Genomic DNA, 19,479 nt, shown 5'->3' with positions numbered 1-19,479 from the left:
ACCACCTTTGCGTGTGTTTGCTTGTTTAGTTCTTTTTTATTCTTTTTCATTTTTCGAGTAGTCTCTACACCCAACATGGGTCTCAAACCCACAACCCTGAGATCAAGAGTCCAGTGTGTTCTACCAACTGAGCCAGTCAGGTGCCCCAGACTACCTTTGTTTTAAAGACCTTTGATAAATTACTTAACTTCTCTAAACTCAGTTTCTCAATTCAGAAATGGCAACTGTTCCATATGTTCAGGAAGTTAAATATAGGCATGGAAGACATTTAAAAAGACACAAATCAAACCCTTAGAGATGAAAACCTCAGATGTCTGTGATGACATACACTGAGTGGGAGTAACAGTAGATTACACATAGAAGAGAAGATTAATGAATTTAAAGGCACAGCAATATAAACTGTATAAATGAAATACATAGATAAAAATGAATTAAGAATAACAGGAATAGGGACGCCTGAGTGGCTCAGTCATTTAAGCATCTGCCTTCAGCTCGGGTCATGATCGCAGGGTCCTGAGATGAAGCCCCATGTAAGTCTCCTTGCTCAGCGGGGAGCCTGCTTCTCCCTCTCCCTCTGCCTGCTGCTCCCTCTGCTTGTGCTCTCTCTGTGTCAAAAAAAAAAAAAATCTTAAAAAAAAAAAATAACGGAAAGAGCATGAGAGTGAGCAAGTGTGACTATGGTAAGTTGTGTTTTCAATATCCATTTTTTTTCCCCTTCTCGCTAGAATTCATGAAGATACACTACAATAAATGTAGTCTCAGGAAATGCCTGCTCCAAGAAACTTCATGTGGTTGTGGGTCTCATGTCTATGCTCTGGCTACAACTTTTATTTTATTTTATTTTATTTTATTTTATTTTATTTTATTTTATTTTATTTTATTTTATTTTAAAGATTTTATTCATTTATTTGACAGAGAGAAAGACAGCCAGCGAGACAGGGAACACAAGCAGGGGGAGTGGGAGAGGAAGAAGCAGGCTCCCAGCAGGGGAGCCTGATGCGGGGCTCGATCCCAGGATCCAGGATCACACCCTGAGCCCAAGGCACACGCTTAAAGACTGAGCCATCCAGGTGCCCCTGGTTACAACTTTTAAAACATAGAATGTTAAAGATGGGTAGGACTTCACCAGGCATTCCACACATACTCACACCCCGACCCCATTTTACAGAGTGTAAGGCCCAGAAAGTTCAAATTACTTGTCCAGACTGGACACCGTAGTCGCAGGGCTGGGGCTGGAGCCCAAATCTCCTGGCTCCATGCAATTCCATTCAATGTAACAAGCACCTAAGTGAGCCCCTGGGAACCAGGCCATGGGAAAGGAATGGTAGGGATTTTCTGGGAAGGGGCTCTGGATGTAGGTGACTTCACTGGGTGGGGGCTCAGAGCCAGAGAACATTTGATTGTTCTTAGACCCCAGATAATCTGTCCCCATCCTCACCCCGCAGTGGGCGTGTCCTGGATAAACTGACTTTGTATAATACAAAACTAGATTAAATTCCTGCAACCCATGAGGCTAAGCAAAATGTAAGAGCACACAGGAGAAGAGCTTAATTCTGTTCAGAATTGTTTAAAAGGCCAGACAGATTTCTATAGGTGGAGCTGGCAGAGTGTGAGTACGTTGGGCAATGGTCACAGGCGCAGGCCATTCGCCTGTCCGAGAGGTAGGTTTGAATCCCAATTCAGCCATTTGAGCAAATTCCTTTCACCTCTCTGAGCCTGTTTCTTGAGCTATAACATTCAGATTAAATTATCTCCGTGCAAACTGGGGAAGACGATGTGAGATAAAGCAGGAAAAGTATTTAATGTTAACGGTGGCTATTAGAACTATTACTACTGTAATACTACCCAGGGGCTTGCCCAATGAATCCTCACAACAGCCCTGAGATGTAACATCTTATTAGCATAATTGTTTTATAGATTAGGGAAGTAGTGCTTGGAGAGGTTAAGGACTTTACTCAAATGCTTACTAAATACTGCTAAGGTACCAATCTGCAGCCTGGCTGAAGGCCCATATTGGGGGGCAGGGGAAAATGGGAAAATACATATCAAACGTGCCTAACTTTGGAAGATGGAGTTACTTCCTCGAGGCCCTGTGCACCTTTTTTTGGAACTACATGAAAATAACCTCTTTTTGGAGGTTATTTTGACCTTAGGTGGCAGGAGGAAAGGCTCCCTTTAGACTCAGAAGAAATTCTTAACAATGAGAATTGTTCACCAAGCACCTAACAGAATGTTTCTCAAGTAATGATTGGGCCACTATTCAAAATTCTCACAGACTATGGGTGCCTGGCTGGCTCAGTCAGTGGAGCGTGCGACTCTTAATCTTGGGGTTGTGGGTTTTTTTTTTTTTATTTTTTTTATTTGACAGAGATAGAGACAGCCAGTGAGAGAGGGAACACAAGCAGGGGGAGTGGGAGAGGAAGCAGCAGGCTCATAGAGGAGGAGCCTGACGTGGGGCTCGAACCCGGAACGCCGGGATCACGCCCTGAGCCGAAGGCAGACGCTTTAACCGCTGTGCCACCCAGGTGCCCCGGGGTTGTGGGTTTGAGCCCCATGTTGGGTGTAGAGATTACCTAAAAAAAAATTTTTTTTAATTGTTTTTATTTCTCGTGGACTCACTCCAAAGTTGATTTATTTTTATTTTAATGCCACTTACATATTTATAAGCACAAACCTCAGTATACATTCCTTGTGCTGATAGTTCTACTCTAAACCGAGACAAATGGAAAATAAAACTATAAAACCTATACAATTCAAATAAAGCCTTCCATTGAATGTGACAGAAGACACTGTTTTGCTGAAATGAAACTGCTGTGTGAAACCTGACTGTGCCTCAGACAGCTACGGCATCGTTCTCTCGAGTCTGGCACGTTCCGAGCGCTGTGTCACTGCTGGCAGCTCCCACCGTGCTTCTCTGGTCAGACTCATGGAAAATCTTCATTTGATAGTACTCCGAGAGCCCATCTGACTTTCACCTGGCACAGCAGTATCATTTACATTAAGTCCACTTCCCTATGTTCCTGTCAGGCGTTAACAATGAATGTAGCACTCCAGGGCACCAGAGCAATCACAAACGTAAAGTCAGTGTCAAAGTGACATGGCAGGTCCTGGTCTTCCAGACAACTCAGAGCATGTTTATTTTATTTGGATTATCACCAGAATGAAATATACTATTTAAAAGATCTTACAGACACATTTTAGGCTTCTAAAAATATATCTAGGAGCCCTGAGGAGTCTACAGACTCAGGTTTGAGAAGGGCTGGTCTAATGATTTCCAAAACTCTGGGGTGTCTTTACCTAAAGAACTATAAGAGGGAACATCAGTCCCCTGGGATGGGAATGACAAGGTCACTTGTGCATACACTATTCTGCTGCTTCCCCCTTTTTACCTGCTTGGTGACCTTCTCCTTGTCCTTTGAGTGTATTCATCCTCTGGAAGCCTTTCCTGGCTTCTAGAAGCTGAGTGAGTCTTGCCACTCTGCAACCTTACTATACCCTCTGTGCTCAGTCTCCAACCCCCTAGAGCCTTATGGTATAATTATTCATTTACCCTCTTGCCTTGCCCCCATATCATCCCCTCCATCCTTCAGATTGCAGCTTGATGAAGGTAAGAACTGAGTCTGATCCATTTGTGGTCCTCACTTCCCTACACAAGGGCCAGGCACAGGGTATTGCTCGGATAGGAATGCAGAATAAATGAATGAATGAATGAATGAATGAATGTGAATGAATGAGCTAGATGTCCTTTCTTCTAGCTCTAGGATATTCAGCTCTACCATACAGCTCAGCATTTTCTTTCCTGTCTTCAACTCCCACTGTTGTTCTCTTCAAGGGTTCGAAAAGAGTATATGCTAGACTCACACTATCAGGGACAGAAGCACCTAATGAAATGAATCCAACAACTAAAATGCAGAGAGGGGAAATGATTTGCCCCAGGGGACCCAGCAAGGATGTGGAAGCACTAGACCAGAGCCATGTGCTCCGATTCTCATTTCTAGGACATTATTTATTTATCATTTATTCCTTTATTTATTTTGGGTTAGGCCTCCCTTGGGGGAAAGCCATGTTCCCTTGTGACCTCACCTCCCCATGGCAATGTTTTGGGAACAAACTGGATTCTCACGGTTCTCCCAATGGTGGCAGGGTGCCCATGTCAGGCAAAGTATTTTTCATAATGAAAAAGAAACAAAAATAGCGTCAGACCTCATTTGTAATTTCCCCATAGCAGCCAGAATCTTAAATCTCTTTGTTTCCCTTCTCAGTTTATTATGCTCCCCTTGGCCTTGGTAAAGTGGAGGGAAAAAGTGGATTTGAGGGCTTTAAAAAAATCTGTACTTATTTATTTACGTAATATTTACTCCCAGAAGCATTTATTTTTGCAGCATAGGCCAATACGGACATCCTGCAATTCCCACCCGCCTTTCCTCCTTAATTTGGATGTCTCACTTCGCTCCCATAGCTAAACACACTAGTGTCATCCCTGACCCCCGGATATCCTTCTTCCTTCCAGGCAGAAAGGCAGCCTGGCTCCTCAAGCCAGGCCTTCCCAGTGGGCCATCCTGGCTTTGACCCCACCACCATCAGATCCTCGTTCAACATTTAATCACTTCCTCTCTCGACACCCATCCTGCTCTCCCTCATCCTGCCTCTTGGCCTTGGCCCTGGAACCCAGGTGAAGATAAATCCAGAAGGAAGGAAGGAGGAAACTCAGACACAGAGATCACCCACTGTGTACCTGAGACCAAGTTTTTAGTGTGGGGAAAAGGGGTCTGACTTCTCTCACTCTGGATTTTATTTGTTTGTTTGTTTGTTTATATTGCGGTAAAATACACATAATATAAAATTTACCATTTTAGCCATATTTTAAGTATACAGCTCAATGGCATTAACGACACTTACACTGTGGTAAAACCACCACTATTATCTATCTCCAAGACTTTTTTATCACCCCAAACTGAACCTCTGTACCCATAACTCCCCATTCCCCTCTCCCCAGCCCCCAGTAAACAATTTTATATACATTATTTCATTTAGTCCTCACATCTGCCTTATGAGAGAGGTACTACTATACCCATCCTTGACATCTGAGAAATCTGAGGCTCAGAGAGGTTAAGTAACTTCCCCAAGGCCACTCAGCTCATAAGAGTCCAGGCTGAGATTCAATTCCAACTGACTAAGCTCTTCCATTCTTTCCATTTGTGTGCTCTTTCTCAGGCTGTGAGAGAGTGAGAAATGATGTGTAAGGAATGGTCTTTGCCATTAAAGAGCCTATTCTTTCAAGAAAAACAAGTCTATGGGCGCCTGGGTGGCTCAGTTGTTAAGCGTCTGCCTTCGGCTCAGGGCGTGATCCCGGCGTTCTGGGATCGAGCCCCGTATCAGGCTCCTCCGCTGGGAGCCTGCTTCTTCCTCTCCCACTCCCCCTGCTTGTGTTCCCTCTCTCGCTGGCTGTCTCTCTCTCTCTCTCAAATGAATAAATAAAATCTTTTAAAAAAGAAAAAAAGAAAAACAAGTCTAGCTTGTCTAAATGTGTGGCTCAACATGTACAGAGGCTCTGGAGTGAGGGCGGGGCTGTGATAAATACCATTGGGACTATGCATTATCATCCATTCCTTCAATGTTTACTGGAAAATTCCTCCATGTCAGGGCCTCCGCTGGGCCCAGAGAGCCGCCGGACCCCACCCCTAACCTGGAAGAAGCTGGGATCTAAACAGAAGTGTACAAGGCAGTATGCTCTCCTCTGTAAGGAGGGTCACGGTAGGCAGAACGGGAGGCAGAAGGCCTCAGGGGAAGGAGACAAGTGAGGATGAGGAGGAAGGTGGGCAGTGGCGAAGACATGGTAGGGCATTCCAGGCAGAGGGCCTAGCATGTCCTAGAACAAGGCGTGATCAGGAAGCAGCAAGAAGACAGGGGTGCTGGCAGGGAGGTGGTAGGAGACGGAGCTGGTAAGATAGGTGGGGGCTGGATGATAAGCCTAAGGGAGTCTGGATTTGTGTTGGCAGTGGGGAGCCAACATCTCCGTGATCAGCCCAGACCTCACCTGTCAATTTCTATCCATTTATATATATTGTGTTGACACGTCCACTTGGATGTCATAGTCACCTCTAACTTTATATTTCCCAGAAAGAATCCTGACTTACATGCTTCCTTGCCCAACCCCACCAGCAGAGATATTAAAAATATTTAGGGCAGAGGCACCAGCAGGTCCCCAGGGTTTGGGATCAGCATGCCAAAGGCCCATGGCTGTGCCAGGTATTAACACTTTAGATGCTGGAGAGTGGGAGGATCTGAGGGTCCCAGGGGAAAGTCCAGGCAGCTGGGGTGGCAATGGGGCTCACAGCGGCAGTGGTTTTCCTAACAGACACAGCCATACTGCAGTCCTGAAATGCACCAGCTGCACATCAGCCCTGCCCCCCCCCCCAAACATAGCCCTCCCATGCTTTCCCCATCTCGGTACCATCCAGGGACTCTTGCTGGAAACCAAGGCTTTAGCTCTGGGCCCAGGCCAAAAATACAATGCCATGATGCTAGATATTTTAAAAGTTATACATCAGATTAAATCAATTACTTATTTGTTAAGATAAAAAGGTTCCTTAACTTTTTTTGAGGCATTTTTAACATAGAATAAAATGCACACATTTTAAGGGCATAGTTTGAGGACCTTTAACAAATACATTGTGTAACTACCACCCCCGTCAATTACCATTAGTCTAGAAAGTTTCCTTATGCCTATTTGCAGCCAATTTCCCCTCTTCTATCCTGCAAGCAACCACACACCCAATTTCTACCACCATAGGTCAGTTTTGCCTATTACAGGACTCCATATAAGTGGAATTAGGCAGTGTACTCTTTCGTGCTCAAAAGCTATGGATACTTTATGATTGAAAGCTGGCAAAATATCAAAGAAGACTGAATTTGGTGGTGTTCTTTTGATGGATAGTAATATATGTGGAAAAAAGAAATATATGATTCATAAATGATTCTATATTTCATAAAATTAGTTTTTGCCTTCATTTTAACAAAATCACTAATTACATTGTTATAATCAAGATTTTTCAAATAATTTTTTTGATTGACAATAAGGTCCAAAATTAAATAAACTTTGTTGAATCACTGTGTATTTTAGAATTTTTGTTTTTACTTACTAATTCCAATTTGGAAAAACTTTCCAGTAGTAACTGGAATTGTCAATAAATGTCTTAAGGCAATATTTTAAATTAAAAAAAAGTATCATGAATTTTATATATTATGGTCAAATATTGTTATGGGGACACATAGTAAATAATATATCTCATAATAATTATATTTATATATCAAAATAAATTTATAAAGCTTAACATACTTAATAAATTACAAAACTGAGAGCTTTCTCCCTAAGGTCAGAAACAACACAAAGATGTCCACTCTTACCACTTTTATTCAACATAGAACAGGAAGTCCTAGCCACAGCAATCAGACAACAAAAAGAAATAAAAGACATCCAAATTGGTAAGGAAGAAATAAAACTTTCATTATTTGCAGATGACATGATATTATATATAGAAAACCCTAAAGACTCCAGAAGAAGTACTAGAACTGATAAATGAATTCAGTAAAGTTGCAGGATATAAAACCAACGTACAGAAATCTGTTATATTTCTATACACTACTAATAAAGCAGCAGAAAGAGAAAATTAGAAAACAATCCCATTTGTAATTGCACCAAAACTAATAAAATACCTAGGAATAAACTTAACCAAGAGGTAAAAGACCTTGACTCTGAAAAGTATAAAACACTGATGAAAGAAATTCAAGATGACACAAAGAAATGGAAAGACATTTCATGATCATGGGTTTGAAGAACAAGTATTGTTAAAATGTTTATACTACTCAAAGCAACCTACACAATTAATGTAATCTGTATAAAAACACCAACAGCATGTTTCACCAAACTAGAACAAATAATCCTAAAATTTGTATGGAACCACAAACAACCCGGAAGAGCTAAAGCAATCATGAAGAAGAAAAAATCTGGAGGCATCACAATTCTGGACTTCAAGTTACATTATAAAGCTGTAGTAATCAAAACAGTATGGTACTGGCACAAAAATAGACACATAGATCAATAGAACAGAATAGAAAACCCAGAAATGAGCCCACAACTATATGATCAATTAATCTTCAACAAAGCAGGAAAGAATATTCAATGGGAAAAAGACAGTCTCTTCAAATGCTATTAGGAAAACTGGACAGCAACATGATAAAGAATGAAACTGGTCTACTTTCTTACACCATACACAAAATAAATTCAAGGGGCGCCTGGGTGGCAGAGCAGTTGAGCATCTGCCTTCGGCTCAGGGCGTGATCCCAGCAATCTGGGATCAAGCCCCACATCAGGCTCTTCCGCTATGAGCCTGCTTCTTCCTCTCCCACTCCCCCCGCTTGTGTTCCCTCTCTCGCTGGCTGTCTCTATCTCTGTCGAATAAATAAATAAAATCTTTAAAAAAATAAATAAATAAAATAAATAAATTCAAAATGGATTACAGACCTAAATGTGAGAACTGAAACCATAAAAAGCCTTGAAATGAGCACAGGCAGTAATTTCTCTGACATGGGCTATAGTAGCATTTTTCTAGATACGTCTCCAGACGCAAGGGAAACAAAAACAAAAATAAACTATTGGGCCTACATCAAAATAAAAAGCTTCTGCACAGCAAAGAAAACAATCCACAAAACTAAAAGGCAACCTACTGAATGGGAGAAGATATTTGCAAGTGACATATCTAATAAAGGGTTAATAGCCAAAATAGACAAAGAACTTATACAACTCAACACCCAAAAAAACAAATAATCTGGTTATAAAATGGGCAAAAGACATGAACAGACGTTTCTCCAAAGAAGACAGGCAGAAGGCCAACAGACACATGAAAACATGCTCAACATCACTAATCATCAGGGACATACAAATCAAAACGACAATGAGATACCACCTTACACCCATCAAAACGGCTAAAATCAAAAACGCAAGAAACAACAAGTGGTGGAGAGAATGTGGAGAAAGCGGAACCCTCTGGCACTGTTGGTGGGAATGCAAACTGGCACAGTCACTGTAGAAAACAGTATGGAGGTTTCTCAAAAAGTTAAAAACAGAACTACCCTACAATCCAGTAATTCCACTACTGGGTATTTACCCAAAAAATACAAAAACACTAATTCAAAGGGATACACGCAACCCTATGTTTATGGCAGCGCTATTTACAATAGCCAGAGTATAGAAGCAGTCCATGTGTCCGTTGATAGATGAATGGATAAAGAAGAGGTGGTATATATATTCAAAGGAGTATTATTCAACCATAAAAAGGAATGCCATCTTGTCATTTGCAACAACACAGATGGAGCTAGAGAGCACAATGTTAAGTGAAATAAGGCAGTCAGAGAAAGACAAATACCATATGATTTCACTCATGTGTGGAATTTAAGAAACAAAACAAATGAGCAAAGAAAAAAAAAAAGAGAGAGACAAACCAAGAAACAGACTCTTAACTATAGAGAACAAACAGATGGTTACCAGAGGGGAGGTGAGGGGGCGGGTAATAACTAAATGTATAAAAAGTAACATATGTAATAAATTATAACAAAAAATAACCCAAAATCTTCTCCTTATGTAAAACCATCACCAGTTATACTGTGATTTTCATCATCCCTTAAAGCAATATCTAAGTCCATAAAGAATCAGTATCATGTTCACACATGCTATAACCAAACCATATGTTTACATATAAACAAATGTATGAATTCTTTATAATCAAAATACTTATTAGCTTCTTTGCGCCACTGTTACAAACACCAAACAACTCTTGAGTTCGTCCTAGACCACGAACTGGAACACACAGAGAAGTAAGCAAATGGTCTCTGTTCCTCTGGGGAATGATGTCTCATTATGCGCTCATGCTATTTGAGAGAAAAGGTTCCACAGGACCTGTTCATGTGTTTCTCTCTTCCTCTCCCCAAGAGCTCCGCCGCTCACATGCTCCCCATACTCCGGAGCAGCGTCCAGCTCTGATGTGGGCAGCAGCACAAGCCACAGAACTTCAGACACGGCCATGTAAAGAAAGTGGTCTACACCCATGATTGAGGGGGATGGTGGTTACACAGATGGATACATTCATCTCCTCACACTGTGTACTTGAATGTGTGCATTTTATTGCATGTAAAACACACAGTTTTTTGTATCGAGGATGTAAAGCAAGATGGGTGAAGTGTTTCCCTGGGGCCTGAAGGAGGTTAAGCACGAAAAGGAATGTTCGGGGTACAGGACACGCAGCAGCAGCACTGAGCACCAGCTCCTGAGTGTCCAGTCGACCATGCTTTCTTTACTAAACTCTGGGGGTTGCGGGGTGTGAATGCCAGGGCGGGGGGAGAGGACACATAAGGCCCAGGGAAGAGACCCCTCTTGCACTGGTCCATGGGTGGCATTGCATCCTTGATTCCTCCTTTTTTTTTTTTTAAGATTTTATTTATTTATTTGTCAGAGAGAGAGCGCACAAGCAGGGGGAGCAGCGGGCAGAGGGAGAAGCAGGCTCCCCGCTGAGCAAGGAGCCCGATGTGGGACTTGATCCCAGGACGCTGGGATCATGACTTGAGCTGAAGGCAGATGCTTAACCGACTGAGCCACCCGGGTCCCCTTAATTCCTCTTTTTTCCTCATTCCCCACATATCCAATCTATCAACTGGCCCTGTGGATTCTGCCTCCAGAATATGTTAAATCTCTCTTCTCACTCCATCTCTGCTGCCTTCCTCCAGCCCAGGCTGCCATCACCTCTCACTTGAACTACAACAATCTCTTGTTAACAGGCCTCTCTGCTTCCTCTCCTGCCTTCCTCCTACCTGCTGTCCCCATAGCAACCAGCATGATATTAAAACACAAATAGCATCAGAATTGCTACCTTGCTGAAAACCATTCAACTGCACTCCCTTTGCCCTCAAGATAAAGACCCATAACTTTAGTGACCTTCAAGGTTCTCCAGGACTGGTCCCTGTGCAACTCTGTGGCCTCAAGTCATCCTACTTATTTATTCTCAATCAGCGTACCCTGTTTAGTGACTTGGGTGATTGCCCACAGGTTTTTGTCTCACCCACCCACCCAAAGCAGGCAGGGACTATCTGTTTTGTTCGCTACACTGCTGCCCGTCACAATGAAAGCATTTAATAAATATTATTGGCTAAATAGATGAATGGATGTTTTTAAACTGAAGGGTGGCACAGACAAGTCTGGGGTTTGGAAAGGTGTCTGGATGTAGTGTGGAAGGTGAGATAGATGGAAACAGGCTGGAGGGAGGTGGCTGCCATTTATGCATGGGCTTAGGATCTCACTGGACCAACTCCACTATCTAGAGTTAATGATAAAAAAACAAGTGACTTAAAGGCTGAGACAGGGAGAGAGAGGCCAAGAAGCAGAGGCATTCTGCTTTATAGAATGGAGATCTATGTAAAATTTCAATAGGAAGTCTCCATTACTAAAAAATGGATTTCAGAACCCCTAGTGTAACAAAAGAACACTACCCTGGTAATCAGGACCCCAGAGTTCCAGTCCTGTTTCTTTCCCTGAATGCTCTTTTGTAAGTCCCTTGTCTTTCCTGAACCTCAGGGAGAGCAGAGATCTGAATGATTTCTCAAGTCGGTACAGCACTGGCAAGCAGAGTCTACACAAGCATGGCAGAGTCCTCACAGGCCTGCTTTGGCTCCAGTCCTCGCTTCGTTTTATCTGGGACTCCTTAGAAGCTGAGAAGAGTGTCAACAATACTAGAGATCAGGGAACCAAGAGGTGTCAGGTCTATGACATCACATGCTTAGAGTCTTGCTGGGCCCCTGGCCATCGCCGATCAGGAAAGGGAGGGAGTGGATGGGATCTGGCAAGGGGGTCAAGGCTGGCTGTGACCCTGGAGCTAACGATTCAGGATCAGTAGTCAGAATCAGGGTCCAAAGGAGTATGTCTCAATGTAGGGGCACAGTAGCCAACAAGAACACCAGGATTCAGACCACAGACAGTGCTATGGATTCTCAGGGCAAGACTGCAGCCAGCAGCTGGGAATACAGGCTATTCTGTCTCCAGTTACATGGACTGGAATCAGGCAGGACCCTGGTCCAACAGGGACGTGGAGATTTTAAAAACCCCAAACTGGGGGCGCCTGGGTGGCTCAGATGGTTAAGCATCTGCCTTCGGCTCAGGTCATGATCCCAGGGTCCTGGGATGGAGCCCCACATCAGGCTCCCTGCTCAGAGGGGAGTCTGTTCCTCCCTTTCCCTCGCCTGCTGCTTCCCCTACTTGTATTCTCTCTGTGTCAAATAAATAAATAAAATCTTTAAAAAACAAACAACCCAAATTGAATTCATCCCATAGACTAAGAAGTGTTCCCTGACCCTACCCAGGCAAAGTTAGTGTGGCTCCCTCTTTTGTGTGGTTCATGTCATGCTGTACTGCCCTTGTCTGTGGATACCTCCGTCTCTACTTCCGTGCCAATCCATTTTGTATCACTGGCACTCACTGTGGGGTGGGGTAGGACAGTAACTATTCACTGAATTGATGGATAAAAGGAGGGATGGATGAATGGACAGATGAAATAACACACTAACCCCATATGCTGAGGAAAGGCTGGGGCTCAGTAGGCAGATGGGTTCTCAGGGGAACTGTAGGCCCTTCAAACACCCAGCTTCTCAGTTTATTGCTTTTGTTTATTTATTCAACAAACATTTTTGCTGAGTACCTCCTATGAGCCAAACTATGAGATACATGCTATGGGGTATTTGAATTCCAGGTAAAGTAAAGGATTCTGTAACCCGATTACCCAGATTTGAACCCTGCCCCTAGCACTTACTAGCAGCTTAATAGTGAGCAAGGTATGCACTTTGTGTCTCAGTTTCTCCATCTGTGAAATGAGGAAAATAATAGTACCTACTTTATGGGTTGTTAAGATATTAAATGCACTGATGATTGTAAAGCTTTTAAAGTCCCCAGCACATGGTAAGTGTTAGGTTACTCTGTATTCTCAGGTCACAGGTCAAGTGAGGGGTGGGAGGGTGATCAACCCAACCCACAATAACCCAGGCAGACTATATATTCATAAAGGTACAGACAAGTTGTTGAGGAAGGGGCCAGGGTGGCATTGTGGAGGAGGCAGTCTTTGCACTGAGGCTTATGGGTTGAGTGTAGGTTTGACTCAGCATGCTATGAAATACACATTTTTTGGGTGATGGTAGTCAAACATCCGTCCTCATGTCCTGAAAATTTAGGTCACCAGGAACCTGAAGGCCACCTTGATCCACTCCACTGTTTCCTTTTATGGTCAAGACCCCTGGTAAAATGTCCCAGTTCAAGGATACACGGCTAGTTATTTAACAAATCATTCATTCATTCATTCTCCAAATATTCACTAAGAACTTACTGTGTGCCAGGAACTAGGTTATGTGGGGATTTAGGGATCAAAGTATGCATGACTTTCCCCAAAGGAGTTCAAATACTCAAGTAAATAGTGATAGACACAGAACATGAACCCAGATCCCAGCCTCCCAGCCCAGGGCTCCTTCCAACTCCCATAAGGACCTTTCACAGACTAGAGCACTGAGCTCATCTTCTCCAAGAACTGAGTCATGAGTTACTTTCCCCATCCCATACATATTTATTTATGAACTGTAGATATCCTGGGACAGGGCTTGTGAAATTCAACCTCTATTTTTCCCTCAGAGCCTGGAGCTATCTAAATGCTATGTTTATTTTTAAACAACAGCACTGTCACTGATGACTCACAATGACTTTTGTAATCTGCTCTGAAACCTACCATTGTATACGTCTATGTTATTTTGTCTCCCTTGCCAATTTCTTGGCCCTGAGCCTCATTCTGGTTGTTATTCCCTTCCCCCTACCTTCCCACTTCCTGCTCCCCCACCCCTATGGACTATTCCCCAACTACATAAGGATCAGTTGATATCTTTTTTTTTTTTAAAGGATCAGTTGATATCTTTGTCTAAGTGTCTACATTCCCTTAGCCCCACAACTTGCATACTGAATCTGTCCCCAAGTCCTTTGAAAGGCTACCTTCTTGTCTAGGATAGGGGCTGGGGCTAAGAGACATCACACCTTCCCTCTTTCAGTGGTTTCATTATCCTCAGATATCTCATATCCATTAGGCACCACAAGCCCAGCAGCTGGAGCTGACAAGCTTCTCAAGGGCCCCCAAAAATGTTTAGGACCATTCCTCTACCATTTTTTTAAAATAAAGATTTTATTTATTTATTTGACAGAGAGAGACAGCCAGTGAGAGAGGGAACACAAGCAGGGGGAGTGGGAGGGGAAGAAGCAGGCTCCTAGAGGAGGAGCCTGATGTGGGGCTCGATCCCAGAATGCCAGGATCACACCCTGAGCCGAAGGCAGACGCTTAATGGCAGACACTTAACGACTGCACCACCCAGGGGCCCCACCATTTTTTTTTTTTTTACAGAATTCAAAATACAAAAACTATCAAATGAAAAGCAATAAATATTTAAACAAATGTCTACAAATGTAAATTTTTATCACCTGTTAGTTTTTCAATTTAATTATGACAGTGACTGCCACGTATCCCATTCTTTCTTTATTAATAGATTGCCTGAATTTTAACTAGGCATAAGATCACCCAGCAAAAAACTATACTTCCAGGGGTGCCTGGGTGGCTCAGTCATTAAGCATCTGCCTTTGGCTCAGGGCGTGATCCTTGCATTCTGGGATCGAGCCCCACATCGGGCACCTCCACTGGGAGCCTGCTTCTTCTCCCACTCTCCCTGCTTGTGTTCCCTCTCTCGCTGGCTGTCTCTCTCTGTCAAATAAATAAATAAAATCTTAAAAAAAAAAAAAAACTATACTTCCAAAATCTCTTAACCCTATATGTGGTCATGTGACTAAGTTCTGGACACGGGAACCTACTATTTTTGGTTGTGCAGTAGATGTGGGCCCATATTCATCTTCTTCATAGTCACAGTACTTGAGACTCTTGTGACCCACAAATTATGCTACTCGTGGAAGATAGTTTGTCCATTTTAATTGCTGAGCAACATTCCATTGTATAAGTACACCACAGTATATCCATTCCCTTATTGATAGACACTTAGCTATTTCCAGTTTGGGAGTATGATGAATAAAGTTATACTGAACGTTGTCATACAAATCTTTTTGTGGTATAAATGTTCTCATTTATCATGGGTAAATTCCTAGGGAAAAAATTGGGCCATAGGATGGGCGTATATTTAGTTTCATAAGAAATGCCAGACATTTACCAAAGTGTTTGTACCTTTTAACACTACCAACAACATTGTATGAGATTTCTGGTTACTCCACAATCTTGTCAACACTTGATATTTTCCATTTTTCAAATTTTATCCATTCTGGTGAGTATGTAATATCATTTCATTGTGGTTTTTATTTACATTTCCTGACAATTAATGATGTCAAGCACAGGTAGACAGTAAAAAGAAAATAGAGAAATAATAATAATAAAAAACAGAACAAACAGAAAAATAAAATACCAGGATTAAACCTTAATATAGCAATATATCAATAATTACATTAAATCTAAATGGCCTAAATATACCAATTAAAAGACAGAGATTGGTAGAGTAGTGGGGGAGAATAGCATGACCCAACTATATGCTATCTATAATAAACTCACTTTAAATATAACAATAAAGACAAATTGAAAGTAAAAGGATGGAAAAATATATATCATGCAAAAGTAATCAAAAGAAAGCAGGAGTGGGTGACTACAATATTATCAGACAAAGTAAACTTCAGAGCAAAGAATATTATCAGAAACAGTGAAGAACATTATAAAATAATAGAAGGATCAACTCGCCAAGAAGATATAGCAATCATAAATGAATATATACCAAACAACAGAGCTATAAAATATGTGAAGCAAAAAGTAATAGAACTTTAGTGAGAAATAGGTAAATCCACAATTATATTTGCAGAATTCAACACCCTTCTCTGAACAATTGGTAGAACAACTTGATAGAAAATCAGCAAGGATATAGAAGAACTCACCAACACCATCTACCAACAGAGTCTAATTAACATTTAAAGAATACTGCCCCCAACAACAGCAGAATATACATTTTTTAAGATGCCCACAGAACATATACCAAGATAGACCACATGCCAGGCCATTAAGAAACATTTTTTTAAAGAATTGTAATCATATAGTGTGTTCTCTGTCCACAGTGGAATCAAACTAGGAATATGTAACGGAAAGATAAAAGGAATATAACATACTTAGAAATAATCCAGGGGGCAAAGAGGAAGTCTCAAAGGAAGTAAAAAAGATACACTGAACTGAGTGAAAATGATCATACAATATATCAAACTTTGTGGGATATAGCCAAAGTCACACTGAGAGGGAAAAATTTGTAGCACTAAATCCATACCCTGGAAAAGAGGAAAAAATCTAAAATCAATTATCTGAGCTCCCACATAGAAGTCATTTGAAAAAGAACAAAATAAACCCAAAGCAAGCAGAAAGAGGGAATGATAAGGAGCAGAAATCAATGAAATTAGGGGCGCCTGGGTGGCACAGCGGTTAATCGTCTGCCTTCGGCTCAGGGCGTGATCCCGGCGTTACGGGATCGAGTCCCACATCAGGCTCTTCCGCTATGAGCCTGCTTCTTCCTCTCCCACTCCCCCTGCTTGTGTTCCCTCTCTCGCTGGCTGTCTCTCTCTGTCGAATAAATAAATAAAATCTTTAAAATAAAAAAAAAAAAAAAAAAAGAAATCAATGAAATTAGAAACAGAAACCATGGAAACAATGAAACAAAGAACCAATTCTTTGAAAAAATTAATAAAATTGACAAGGCTCTAAGAAGACTAACACACAAAAGAGAAAGAGAACACAACTAACAACAGAAATGACAAAATGGACATCACTACAGACCACGTGAGTATCCATAGGATAATAAGTGAATACTACAAACAACTCTACACACATAATTTGACAACTTAGATGAAATGGACCAATTCCTTGAAAAACACAAACTACTACAACTCACCTATATGGAATAGATAATTTGATTGATTGATTGATGAAATAGATAATTTTAATAGATCTATAACTATTAGCAAAATTGAATCTGTAATTTTTAAACTCCCCAAAAGAAATCTCCAGACCCAGATAGTTTCAGAGAGAGTCTACCAAATGTTTAAAGAAGAATGTAGGCAATCTACACAATCTCTTCCAGAAAACAGAAGAGGAAAAACACTTCACAATTTATTTTATGAAACTAGTATTACCCTATACCAAAACAAAAGAAGCATAAAAAAGAGAAAACTTTAGACCAATATCTCTCATAAACTTAGATGCAAAAATCCTCAACAAAATATTAGCAAACCAAATACAACAATGTATAAAAAGGATTATACACCATAACCAAGTAGAATTTCTTCCAGCTATGCAAGGCTAGCCAACATCCAAAAATCAATCAATGTAATCTATCACATTAATAGGTTAAAGAAAAAAATCACATGATCATATCAATCATTGCCAAAAAAAAAAACTTTGACAAGATTTAACACCCTTCATGATAAAAACTCTCGGGGAAAACAGGAATAAAGGGAAACTTTCTCAACTTAATAAAGATCATCTACAATAAGCCTACAATTAACAGTTTATTTAACAGTGAAAGACTAAATGCTTTTCCCTTAAGACTGGAAAAAGACAAGGAAGACTGCTCTTACTACTCTGATTCAACATAGTACTGGAAGTTGGGTTCAGTACAATAAGGCAAAACAAAGAAATTAAATACACACCCATCAGAAAGGAAGATAATAGAACTGTCTCTTTTGCAGATGACAAGATTATCTACATAGAATATCCTAAGGAATCTACAAAAAAATTCCAAGGGCTAATAAGTGAGTTCAGCAAGGTATCTTACAGGATGCAAAAATTAGTTGCATTTCTATGTATTTGCAATGAACACATGGACCCAGAAATTAAAAATACAATACCACTTAGAATCACTCAAAAAAGAGAAATATTTAGGTATAACTCTAACAAAACATGTATAGATTTGTATACTGAAAACTACAAAATGCTCATGAAAGGAGTCAAAGAAGACGTAAATAAATGGTGAGACATAACCATGTTCATTGGGAAGACCCAATATAGCAAATATGTTGATTCTTTCCAAATTGATATCCAGGTTCAGTGCAATTCTTATCAAAATTCCATCAGGATTTTTTTAGATGTAGAAAGGTTATTCTTTTTTTATGTTTTTAGTTTTTAAAAAATTTTAAATAGGCTCACACCCAATGTGGGGCTTGAACTCACAACCCTGAGATCAAGAGTCACATGCTCTACCAGCTGAGCCAGACAGATGCCCCCTAGATAAGATTATTTTAAAGTTTATATGGAAAGACAAAAACCTAAAACAATTTAGAATAACTAAAACAATTTTGGAAAAAAGAATAATAAAGTGGGAGGAATGGGAATAATTGATATTAAGACTTATTATAGAGTTACAGCAATCAGGAATATATGGTATTGGTGTGGAGAAAACACACAGATCAATGGAAGAGAACCCTAAAATCAGCCCATACAAATATGCCCAACTGGTTTTTGTGGTTTTTTTTTTTTTTAGCATAAAACAGTCTTTATTATAGTGACTGAGGTAAATAAAACATGATCATTACAATAATTTTAAATTTTTTAATTTATTTTTAAACTCCATATAATTAACATACAGTGTTACATTAGTTTCAGATGTGCAGTGATTTAACAATTCTATGCATTACTCGGTGCTCATCAGAATAACTGTACTCTTAATCCCCTTGACTAGTTTCACACATCCCTCCTCCCTCCTCCCCTTTGGTAACCATCAGTTTGTTCTCTATAGTTGAGAGGCTGCTTTTTGGTTTGTCTCTTTTTTTCTTTGTTTTGTTTCTTAAATTCCACATAGGAGTGAAATCATATGGTATTTGTCTTTCTCGGACTGACTTATTTCATTTAGCATTTTACCTTCTAGATCCATCCATGTGGTTGTAAACGACAAGATTTCATTCTTATTTTTATGGCTGAATAATATTCCATTGTATACATATACATACATCTTCTTTGTCCATTCATCTATCAGTGGACACTTGGGTTGCTTCCATAGCTTGACAATTGTGAATGCATATATCTTTAAGATTTTATTTATTTATTTGAGAGAGAGAGAGAGCACAAGTGGGCAGAGGGACAGAGGGAGAAGGAGAAACAGACTGCCTGCTGAGCAGAGAGCCCGACATGGGGCTCAATCCCAGGACCCTGGGATCATGACCTAAGCCAAAGGCAGATGCTTAACCAACTGAGCCACTGAGGCACGCCTGCATATATCTTTTTGGATTAGCGTTTTCATTTTCTTTGGGTAAATACCTAATAGTGGAATTACTGGATCATAGGGTAATTCTGTTTAAGTTTTTGAGGAACCTTCATACTACTTTCCAGA

This window comes from Ursus americanus, chromosome 16 (assembly GCF_024610735.1).
Source record: "Ursus americanus isolate L20-20 chromosome 16, mUrsAme1.1.p, whole genome shotgun sequence".
NCBI classification, from domain to species: Eukaryota; Metazoa; Chordata; class Mammalia; order Carnivora; family Ursidae; genus Ursus; species Ursus americanus.
The sequence above is the reverse complement of the archived record's forward strand: the minus strand, read 5'-3'. Positions refer to the sequence as shown.